Source organism: Palaemon carinicauda, chromosome 30 (assembly GCF_036898095.1).
Source record: "Palaemon carinicauda isolate YSFRI2023 chromosome 30, ASM3689809v2, whole genome shotgun sequence".
NCBI lineage: Eukaryota > Metazoa > Arthropoda > Malacostraca > Decapoda > Palaemonidae > Palaemon > Palaemon carinicauda.
This window is the reverse complement of record NC_090754.1, coordinates 7,727,684-7,737,683: the sequence shown is the minus strand read 5'-3', so window position 1 is coordinate 7,737,683 and position 10,000 is coordinate 7,727,684.

Genomic DNA, 10,000 nt, shown 5'->3' with positions numbered 1-10,000 from the left:
CCAACTGTTTCAGTTTGAAAACAAGGGCCTCATGATTAACACGGTCAAAGGCAGCACTAAAATCAAGGCCAATCATACGAACTTCCCGACCACAATCAAGGGATTTCTGAACAGCATTGGAGATTGTAAGAAGGGCATCACATGCTCCAAGGCCTTTACGAAAACCAAATTGCAAACTAGGGAGTAGATGATTACCTTCAGCAAACCTGTTAAGACGTTTTGCCAGAAGACGTTCAAAAACTTTAGATAATATGGGAGTTATGGAAATTGGGCGGTAATCAGTGGGACTTGAGCTACCACAAACACATTTACATAGAGGAGTAACATTACCAATTCTCCAACTAGTGCTAAAAGCTCCTCTTCTTGCTAACTTGCGCAAAATAACAGATAAGTTTGGAGCTAAGAAATCTGCTGTCTTTATAAAAAACAAAGGAAAAATACCATTTGGGTCTACACCTCCATAGGCATCAAGGTCCATCAACAGAGCTTTAATCTCACGAGATCGAAAAGCTAAACTAGTTAGTTTAGCCTCAGGAAAACAGGAATGAGGAAGTTCAAGTTTTTCATTACTCTGTTTACTGTCGAAAACATCAGCCAAAAGGGTTGCCTTTTCCTTTGGACAGTGAGTGATATACATATATATATATTTATATAATATATATATATGTATATATATACATATATATATATATATATATATATATATATATATATATATATATATATATATATATATATGATAAATTTTTTGCACATTTAAACGTGTTTCTTTCATATTTCAAATAAGCCATATATATTAATACATTAAAGTCTGGATTCTCTTAACGACCTCGGGATATATATATATATATATATATATATATATATATATATATATATATATATATATATATATATATATATATATATATGTATGTATATATATGTATATATTCATATAAGCCATATAATATACACCTTCTTAATATTTGGATTCTTTCTACATTGCACCAATAACTCAAGGTCGAGAGAATACAAATACTAGGAGTATAATATACGGCTTATATGAATAAGAAATGTTAGTCTAAATGTGCAAATATTAACATAAGTATATATATATATATATATATATATATATATATATATATATATATATATATATATATATATATATAAATATATATATATATATATATATATATATATATATATATATATATATATATGTGTGTGTGTGTGTGTGTGTGTGTGTGTGTGTGTGTGTGTGTGTGTACGGGAGGGGGTGTGTACGAGTGAGTAAATGTGTAGTCTAGTATGTATGCCATAATACCAGGCTATTATTGGTAAAGTCTATGATACAACTAATTGATTTTTTGTAAATTATTATGTATATGGTATTACCTTTCATCAAAAGATTTTCATATTTTATGGATAATCCTTTTCTCAAATTTTATGATTTGTAATTAACTTTATTGAACATATGCCTTTGAAAATACAAAAGATATACATTTTATTGATATTTTCGAGGTAGATATGAAGTATAATAGCAATGTATTTTTGGATGAATCCCAAATAATTATTTTCTTTTATGTATCCATTCGCTACAAAGGCCTCTATTGTTCTTGTAAAATATTAGGCAAAATAAACATTGAAAGCAATTTCATAAGTTACCATTCACACGAATATTTGTTATCGATTTTTTTGAAGTGGTTTTGCCAATCTCATATCTGTTATTCATATACCCATGTTAATGTCTCTCTCTCTCTCTCTCTCTCTCTCTCTCTCTCTCTCTCTCTCTCTCTCTCTCTCTCTCTCTCTCTCTCTCTCCCTGTATATATATATATATATATATATATATATATATATATATATATATATATATATATATATATATATATATATATACATATGAGAAATGAAGCCATGTTTAATCCGATGCAGTTCAGAGGCTTCAATGATCAGGGTTTGGTCATTTCATCAACATCTGGTCACTGAGGATTAGTGATGGTGGGAGACTTTAGTTTTATTACTCACAGAAAACTAACCTTCAAGTCGTGTTGGTTGCCCCGACAGGTACGGTTTCGTTGATCATGGTGATACACAAACCCTTTCACCACGTAAAACTATCCCTACTTTGACATATATATATATATATATATATATATATATATATATATATATATATATGTGTGTGTGTGTGTGTGTGTGTGTGTGTGTGTGTGTGTTTGTGTGTGTATATATACATATATATATATATATATATATATATATATATATATATATATATATATATATATATATATATATATATGTATATATGTATAGGTATATATATATATGTATATATATATATATATATATATATATATATATATATATATATATATGATTTATATATATATATATATATATATATATATATATATATATATATATATGTATATATATATATATACTTTTTCACTTAGCATAAAGAATATTTTCTAAGTATTGCTGTTTACTTTTACTTTACTTTGATATACTTTATTCAAAATGTTACAGATTCATCCCTGGCTCATACTCAACATAATTACCAAGTTTGATCAAAACGGTAAGATAGTTTCTGTGTAAAGTTGGTCAAAACAAACAAACAAATAAATAAACTAACTAGAACGGGCAGTTGGTAGACTGCATACCTTATCCAACGACACTCTTTTCACCAAGAGAATCTGATGATGTTCAGGGTATATGATCCCAGATCACATCTGTCATCGAAATTTGATTTCTGATAACAATGACCACGTAATGACGAAACACGAAATTCTGCAGTTTCATTGGCCCCATTGAATTTTGACCCCAACCACTAACAAGGATAATGACATCATTACACTATGCTGTTTGTCATAAGATAGGCAATTGAAATATATGCGAATCATAAACACCCAGACAAACAGGCAGACATACAAACAAATAAATACGTGCCTATCCAAAAATAACCTTCGCAACGAAGTTGGCAAAGGTAACAAACAGAGAGGGGGTGAATACATAACTTTCGTAAAATCTTCGATTTTGGCGAAGGAAAACTAGCATCTTCAGATATCAAAGGCCATTTTACTGATGCTCCCGTTAAGAATGTGTACCATCATCCGAAAAGAGCTGCTTCCGAGATCGAACCTTTACAGCTGTTTCACAGAAAGACACACATTTTTAGAGATATTGATGGTAACTTTTACTTACAGTGTGAAGCTGTAGCTATGGGAAGTACCTTATGCCATAAATTTGCTGAATATTACATGTAGTATAGAGAATAACGTGTTTGAAAATAGCCCCCTTATATAACCTTCAATGTATATGCGATGTCTGAGAGTCTGGTGAGTTTCTGTCTATGGTAAGTCCAATAACCTTGGAGATGGAATCAATTTCAATAGAAATTGTCCCTGTAAATACAGATTATGAGCAATCAAACATTATTGCACAAGGAATATCAAATTTGCAGCAGATGTGAACCGTTTCATAATGAAACTGTAAAAATTAAACAAATTTTAACTAATGCAAGTATATGAGAACACTGTCAAGGAATTTCTTGAAAAGATGCTCATGAAAGGGTCGTTACCAGTTGAAGAGAAAAAGGAAATAGACTTCTTTTTCCAAGCTGCAAGGATGAAGAAATATACTGAAGAAGATTGTATTGTACCGTATCAAACTTGCAGATAAGGATGATGACATAAAATTCCTGATGGGTATCATGTCGTGTACTCCTATTCATGGAACAACGAAGAATGTAATTCTTCCAAATATATTGGATTTACCACAAACACTATAGGGAAGATATTCCGTATGCCTACACAGACTGGGTCAATAACATCACCACAAGATATGTTTCCATGGTGAAACTAGACCAGAGGTCACCAATCTTTGAAGCTAGAAGAGTCATTTATTTAAAGGATCATTAAAATGTATTAGTGTCAGAGCCGCAATGACAAAAACGGTCTCTTAAGATCTAAATTCAAACCTTGCTGTACTTCAGAAGTAACAGAATAGTGTTCAATAGGTCTACTCATGTTCACAAAGCAAATGCATCATGTATACTTTAGGGTATTATCCTTCATTTAATTGGCATCACTCGTAAAAAATCTATCAAATCTTTTTACATGTAGTAGGAATAATTTCGGTGGTGATCACTATATGCAAAAGAAACATAGTTACATTGTATTCTTGGAAGTTATAAGATCATATCTTGTAATTGAAGGAGGAAGTATATGAATATATTCACATGACAAACTGATTGGTATTATATTCATATATATGAGAATGCAAATAAATTATACCATTAATGATATCATCGGTATTTATGGCAGACATCGTATCACAAAGAGCCCGCGACATTGCATTCCCGGAAGTTAAATAACTTCTTACTAGCTTGGAGGATATTTATTATTGAATATTAAAGTATAATTTCTTCTGAGAGGTATATACATAAAGTTTAAAGGAAATTTTTTCATGTGATTCCTTGGAGAGATGGGTAATGTTTGATAACAAAGTAGTTTTGAGCTTTAAGCAAATTCGTAACCTCTCATTGTGTAATCTATTTTCATGCTTGAAAATATTTGCTTACACAAATAAGTGGATCCGAAAATGGAGAAAACCCCAAATTCAAAACTTAATGATATTTTAGTAGTTATCTGGCAATGCACTGCAAACCTCAAAAACCATCTTGTCTTCATTTTTCATATGTATTAGTTATCTCCATTTGTGTTAACTTGCTAATGTGACTTCTTGTGATCCCAAAGACTAGATCAAATTATAAGTCTTCAAATTTTAATACCCATACCTTTTTCTGCAAATCAACAATATCAAGCTCTAACTCTGTTCGGTTCACATTAGTAAAGGAGGACATACTTACTACAGAGATATCTGCCCCAAATGGTTTTGATCTGAAATGACAGGTTGCCTTTCTCCCTACTGAATACTTTAAAACCCATTTAAATTTTTCAAGATAAATTTTTCTATGGCATCGACATCAAACTCACAATCTGATGATTTCTTTGTATTTCTTCAGTAATGGAAAATGAATAAACACTTGTCTGAAGATCTCTGACAAACATTAAAAGCTTCCTTGCAAATGTCAGACCTTTTGAAAGGCATAAAGCAGTGTTCCCATTCCATGTAATTTTAGGTTAAGATTATTTAAATATTGAATTATTTGATTGTTTGCTTAGAAATTATTTAAAAGTAATTAAAATGATGAGTAAAATTGGTGTCAAAAGGTTAGTTTAGCGCTTGGAGTCATAAAAGAGTCTTGAAAAAGCCGCATGCGGCTCCTGAGCCACAGGTTGATGACTCCTGAACTACACCACCCAAAAAACCTTAGGGAGAGCAAGAAAGTTTAATATGGAAGTAATTCAGTCAGGCATATAAGAATGACTGAAGCTAGTTTTATTAAAGATATGACACTATCTTCAAATTCTCACAAGAAAGGCCTCATAAAAACTTAAACACAAACTTCCATGCCATTTTTTTTATTAATCATTTACTACTGAGTGTCCTGACGAATAAATCTTTTATCAAACCTTATTACTGATTTTATATGCATGCTCAATACTTTGGTCTGACAGTAATTATATGTATTTTTAGATTCGGAATGTTAAATTTTATCAGATGATAGTATTTAGTATTCATATATGTAATATATCAGCTATTGTATTTTGTTAAACACCTGCTTATCAGAATGGGATCAGTAGTTAATCTTTTTACTCTCAAATTTAGCCAACAGCTGTTAGCTTGTTGTCTTGTTTTGGTATAGCAGGATCATAGAAAGAGTACAGTCCGAAATCTCCTTATTATGGAAAGAAAAATAAAAGAAATAATTTCATGACGGGTATCTCTTTTCACCTTAAGTACTTTAAGTACTCCAGGCCAAAAAGTGAAAACATCTGTAGGCAACTGGAAATGACAAAAGTTCAAACAGTGAAAAAAGTAAACAGTCATCTTCCGTCTAACGAAATCTGATATATATATATATATATATATATATATATATATATATATATATATATATATATATATACATATATATATATATATATATGTATATATATATATATATATATATATATATATATATATATATATATATATTTATATATGTGTGTGGGTATATACACAAGCACACACAAACATATATATATATATATATATATATATATATATATATATATATATGTGTGTGTGTGTGTGTGAACATACACAAGCACGTGTATATATATATATATATATATATATATATATATATATATATATATATATATATATATATATATATATGTGTGTGTGTGTGTGTGTGTGTGTGTGTGAACATACACAAGCATGTGTATATATATATATATATATATATATATATATATATATATATATATATATATATATGTATATATGTGTGTGTGTGTGTGTATATATATATATATATATATAAATATGTATATATATATATATATATATATATATATATATATATAAATATATATATATGTATATATATATATATATATATGTATATATACATATATATACATATATACTGTATAAATATATATGTATATATATATATATATATATATATATATATATATATATATACATATATATATATATATATTTATATACATAAATATATATATATACATATTTATATATACATATATATTATTACGAAAGAAATTGAAAGATATTGTCAGAAGAATGAGATGTATTTTACACACACAAATACACACACATACACACATGTATATATATATAAATATATATATATATATATATATATATATATATATATATACTGTATGTATAAAATTTATATATATATACATATATATATATATATATATATATATATATATATATATATATATATATATATATATACATAAGCACTTCCACTAATTTTGGGGGGGTAGCCAACATAAAAAAGAAAATGAAATAAGGGGACCTTTCCTCTCTGCGTACCTCTCAGCCTGACAAGGGACTCAACCGAGTTCGGCTGGTACTGCTAGGGTGCCACATCCCACCCTCCCCCGTTATCCACCACAGATGAAGCTTCATAATGCTGAATCCCCTACTGCTGCTACCCCCGCGGTCATCCAAGGTGACCGGAGGAAGCAGCAGGGCCTACCGGAACTGTGTCACAATCGCTCGCCAATCATTCCTATTTCGAGCACACTCTTGCCTCTCTCACATCTATCCTCCTATCATCCAGAGCTTTCCACGCTCCATCCATCCACCCAAACTTTGACCTTTCTCTTGTCCTTCTCCCATCAACTCTTGCATTCATCATCTTCTTTAGCAGACAGCTATTTTCCATTCTTTCAACATGGCCAAACCACCTCAACACATCCCTATCCACTCTAGCAGCTAAGTCATGTCTTACACCCGTTCTTACCCTCACTACTTCGTTCCTAACCGTGTCTACTCGAGAAACACCAGCCATACTCCTTACACTTCATCTCAAACACATTCAATTTCTGTCTCTCCGTCACTTTAATTCTCCACAACTCCGATCTATACATCACAGTTGGTACAATCACTTTCTCATACAGAACTATCTTTACATTCATACCCAACCTTCTATTCTTTACCACTCCCTTTACTGCCAGCAACATTTTGCATCCCTCATTCACTCTATGATGTACTGTACATCTGCTTCCACTCCACCATTTGCTGCAACAACACACCCTAAGTACTTAAACTGATCCACCTCTTCAAGTAACTCTCACTTCTACATGACATTCAATCTCGCACCACCTTCCCTTCTCACATCTCATAACCTACTCTTACCCACATTAACTCTCAACTTCCTTCTCTCACATACCCTTCCAAAATCTGGCACTAATCAGCCAAGCTTCTCTTCCAAGTTTGCAACCAGTACAGTATCAACTGGAAACAGCAACTGATTTACCACCCATTCATAATCATTCTCGTCTACCAGCTTCAATCCTCGTCCAAGCACTCGAGCATTTACCCCTCTCACCACTCCATCAACATACAAGTTAAACAATCATGGATACATCACACATCCCTGTCTCAGCACCACTCTCACCAGAAAACAATCGCTCACTTCATTTTCTATCCTAACACACGCTTTACTACCTTTGTAGAAACTTCTCACTGCTTGCAACAACCTTACACTAATTTCATATAAACTCATCACATTCCACATTGCTTCCCTATCAACTCTATTATACGTTTCTCCAGTCCCATAAACACAACATACACCTGCTTTCCTTTTGCTAAAAATTTCTCGCATATCTGCCTAGATATAAAAATCTGGTTCATACATCCCCTACTTCTTCTAAACCCACCCAGTACTTCTAAAAATGCATTTTCTGTTTTATCCTTAGTTCTATTAATCAGTACTCTACCATACACTATTCCAACCACACTCAACAAACTAATACCCTTTGAATTACAACACTCATGCACATCTCCCTTACCCTCATATAGTGGTACAATACATGCACAAACCCAGTCTACTGGTACCATTGACAACACAAAACACATATTAAACAATCTCACCAACCATTCAAGTACAGTCACACCTCCTTCCTCCAATATCTCAGCTCTCACACCATCCATACCAGCTGCTTTTCCTACTCTCGTTTCATCTTGTGCTCTCCTCACTTCCTCTCTTGTAATCTCTCTCTCATTCTAATCAGCCATCACTGGCACCTTAACACCTGCAACAACAATTATATCTGCCTCCCTATTAACCTATAAACTTTCAAAATATTCCGCCCACCTTTTCCATCCCTCCTCTATTTTTAACAACCTTCCATTTTCCATCTTTCACTGGCTCTTCAATTCTCGAATCAGCCTTCCTTACTCTCTTTATTTCTTTCCAAAACTTCTTCTTATTCTCTTCATATGAGTGACCCAATCCCTGACCTAACCTCTGGCCAGCCATCCTCTTTGCCTCAGTTACCTTGCACTTCACTTCCACATTTTTTTGTCAACATCTTTCATACTTCCTTACACTATTACTTTGCAGTCATTCTTCAAATGCCCTCTTTTTCTCTTCCACTTTTACCTTCACTCCTCAATTCCACCTTTCGCTGCACTTCCTCATGCCGCCTCCAACAAACTTCTTGCCATACACATCACTTGCAATCCCTACAAAATTTTCTTTTACTACCTTCCACTCTACCTCCAAGTTACCAGTTTCTCTTAATTTCATTCTTTCATATACCATTCTAAACTTTTCTTGATATTCACTTTTTACCTCCAGTTTTACTAACTGTTTAACCCTCACTAGCTTCCATTTACATCCCCCACTCTATTCCCCCACACTTTTGTTACAACTAATTTTCCTTCCACCAAAAACTGATCAGACATACCGTTAGCCATACCCGTGAACACGTGCATGTCTTTCAATCTTCCAAGCATTCTTTTAGTTATTAACACATAATCCATTAACGCCCTTTCTACCCCTCTTCCATTTGCCACTCTTACTTATGTATACTTGTTTTATCTTTATTTTTGAAAATGCTAGAACTTATCACCATCTCTTGTACAACACACATATCTACCAGTCTCTCACCACTCTCATTTACTCCTGGTACGCCGTACTTCCCAGTGACACTATGGCCACCGAGAGTAGAAGGCCGTTTATAGGAAGGGATCTAAATACCCTGACGTCTACCAGGTAGTTCATGCCATGAAGGGGCAAGTCTAGATCAGTTTTTAATTTTTCCTCTTAAAAACATAAAAAAACAGATAGATAATAGCTGTGAATTTTAAGTGATCATTCGAAAACATGCTGATGAAATTTGTGAAAAACTGAAAAATTAATTTAAGGAAAATATAAAGAAAAAAAATAAACATTGGTGGTGTAAGTAGTGTTTTCCCGGAAGTGCTTTCCCGCTTCAAAGCTATATGCGTTATCGGTGCTGTGTTCCCAAATGTAGGGGGAATTATGATAAGGGACCTAAAGTACATATCTTCAAGTTTCCTGTAAACGACGAAAGAAGAAAAATCTGGATTCAGAAAATAA